Source organism: Mesoplodon bidens (assembly GCF_964165515.1).
Source record: "Mesoplodon bidens genome assembly, contig: HAP1_SCAFFOLD_1461, whole genome shotgun sequence".
NCBI classification, from domain to species: domain Eukaryota; kingdom Metazoa; phylum Chordata; class Mammalia; order Artiodactyla; family Ziphiidae; genus Mesoplodon; species Mesoplodon bidens.
The window spans coordinates 20,221-23,590 of record NW_027672688.1 but is presented as its reverse complement, the minus strand read 5'-3'; positions in this window follow the sequence as shown (position 1 = coordinate 23,590).

Genomic DNA, 3,370 nt, shown 5'->3' with positions numbered 1-3,370 from the left:
CATTCAGTTTTATAAAATCTATTAGTTGTGCATGTTCTCTAACATATATGTGTGTGTATGTTTATATATATATATATTTCTGATTTGCAAACAATAAAAAAGGTTTAAGAGAGAAACATTTGCTAAATGTTTCCATTAAATAATTAGCAAATAGAAAGTAAATATTTCTGTAATTTTTAAGTAATGGAACCATTGTTTCATTATAGCCATTTAAAAATCTTTGTAGGGCCTCCCTGGTGGCGCGGTGGTTGGGAGTCCGCCTGCCGATGCAGGGGATGCGGGTTCGTGCCCCGGTCTGGGAGGATCCCATATGCCGCGGAGCGGCTGGGCCCGTGAGCCATGGCCTCTGGGCCTGCGCGTCCGGAGCCTGTGCTCCGCAACGGGAGAGGCCACAACAGTGAGAGGCCCGCATACCGCAAAAAGAAAAAAAAAAAAAAAAAAAAAAAAAAAAAAAATCTTTGTAAAACAAGCGTATACCCTCTAGCCCAAGATTCAATAATGAAAATTTTGAATTATTGACTAGATTGCTGCAAACTGGAACAGATGTTTTGGCGTGAAAAAGTAAATTATCATTGGGGAAACTTTTGAAATCTAAAATTATCATAAAATATCTTAATACCAGAGAAGGTAAAATATTCTATATGGGAGATAGTAGAGCACAAAGGCTAGAAACAAGGGCTCTGATGATCATCTGCCTTTGGACTTTGTACAGTTTATTCATCTACCTTCCAGTTTCCTTATCTGTAAAACCATGGTAATAATAGAATCTAACTCATAGGACACTTCTGAAAACTGTACATTAGCAAAGTGCCAGATACATTGTAAATGACTAATAAATGCCAGCCATTGTTATTATCTTGATAATGAATCCTTCACATCTAAATTCTAGCATTACTAGTACTAACATTACTTATCTTTGTTCAGTGATGATGACAATGATGAGTGGAAACAGCACATGCTCCAGCCTTCTAGTTTGTTATAAGAACCAATAGACAAAACTCTCTTTGAATTTAACAACCTATTGTATAAATATTAACTGGGCAGTTTAAATTTAATTCACATTTCAATTTTTTTCTGTTTATTATCTCGTTGCCTAACACCCCCCCACCCACCACACACACACACATACACACACACACACACACAAGACCAAAAGACAAATAGCAAAAAGGAACAAAGATCTACAGAAGACTTGCATCCTGATATAAATAGATAAACAAAAGTTATATCTATTTCTCTAGAATATTTGCTATTACAGTATCTGAAATGTAAGTTCAGAAACTGGTGGATTATAAACCACTGTGATCATCACTCTTTTCAAATACCTATTGATTTTAGTTCTTGACTTTTAATTTTTCCATTACTTAAAGAGTTTTATATCTGACACAATTAAAGTTTGACATGTTAGCATTAGAACATAACTTAGAATCATCTTTTATATGTTTAAAGTAACTACTTATTTGAACACAATAATAAAGTAATTGAGGAATAGCCACATAAGAATCCTTTTGAGAAAAAGTAAATAAAGGCTGGGGGCAACTAGTCACCATATTTTCTAAGTGTCTAACAGTGAGCCACTTCTTGTAACAATAGAACTCATGAGTATTCAAGAGACTTCAAAATGTTGAGCCAAAAGCATGTGTTGTAGAATGGTCCTTTCATGCCTTTGATGTACAAAGCAAATCAGCCTGAAATCATCAGAGAATTGCCATGACAAGGGTTGGACAAATCTCAGTATGATCAAAGCATTCCAAGCCAATGACATTTGAAAGGAATTAAAGCTTTCTCCACTGAGATTTAGCCATCTTCTAAACAGAATAAATGTAAGAATGCTAAGATGGATGGGTATGTTAAATATAGCTAGCACTCCTCCAAACCATCAGGATGGTGCTTCATTTATTAAAGCAGTGTGCACCATGCCTATCTGCCTACCACAGAACTGTTTGAGGAAAAGCTTTCATTGCTCTTTTTTGGTCTTCATAATATAGTCCAAAATGAGAAATTACTCACTGAAAATATTATTTAATTTATTTGTCATATTGTAGATAAGGGATCATCAGGCAATTTTAAAAAGAGTTATTGAGAATTGATCTTTTATTTCTGATGCAAAAAGTCTGTTACCAAACTAATGCAACTGTAATAAGAACAGCTATAATGAAATTTAATGCCTTAACATGTTTTAATGATTCATATGACAGTTACTACTTATCAGGGAGGGTAACCAAAGTGCTAAAATATATTGTTATCCCTGACGTGAACAAAGGTTAAAAGGACGGATCATAAATTCAAAGCTTGCTTTTGTTTTGCAAAGCACATCTTCAAGTATTGTATTCTCTAATATTCTGAAACACCATTCATTGAGAGAAACTAATTGAAATATTCTTTGCATAGAACCATGTTGATTGTTTTAGAAATGTTAAATAAGGAGTATTATATAAAATGGCTCTGAGAACTACTTGATTTTACACATTCAAGAATAATTATGAAAGGTAATAAGCTTGTCCTAATTTAGTTTTGTAGATGGTTGTCCACTGAAGGCAAGTAGATTTTGTATGAAGCCCATATAGGAGAATTCCGTTTTGATATATTTAGGTAGTTCTGTGCCTATTGGAATAGAGCTAAACAGTTACTTGTATTGATACTATTCACCATGCTTATAGCATTTGTTAAACATATTGCTGAGGATTCACTGTGAAAAACATTATGGGCATTCTAAAATAAACAATGTGTAGTCCACACCTCAAGAAGCTTGTATTAGGGTGGGGAAGATAGGCATATAATCAGTCCTATGGTATGGCATGGCAGAAGACCCTGCAGAGTATATTCTTGAGTATATTCTTTTTTTTTTAGAAGTATGAGGCATAACAGGAGAAAAACAGTGATCAGTACCAAAAATATGTGAGGCCTCCCATGTTCCGGGTACTTTTATTCTAAAACACCACAACAGATGAAAATACATGGACACCACATACAGGCACGCACACACACACACACACACACAAGGTTGACGTGTTTTAAAGCATGGTAAAGGCTTTGAAAACCATAGCACGTTGTGTATAATGTGGGATGGCATCATGTTACTATCCCAGAACCAAGAGTCTGCCTTTTTTGATCTAAATCTTATCTTTGCCACTTTCTGTGGAAGCTTGGAAAATAAAAGACAACAGTACTTAACTCATGGACTTATTGTGAGGATCTAATGAGATAATGGATACACAACTTGATAGATATTGTCTCCAGTGAACATTTGCCATTATCCTTAATTTTCTTAATATTGCTACTATTACATTTTCAGGTCAATAAGTTTTCCTGTTACCTTTCTTTATTCATTTTAGACTTGGGCTTTGATAGACAATATTTTCTAAAGAAA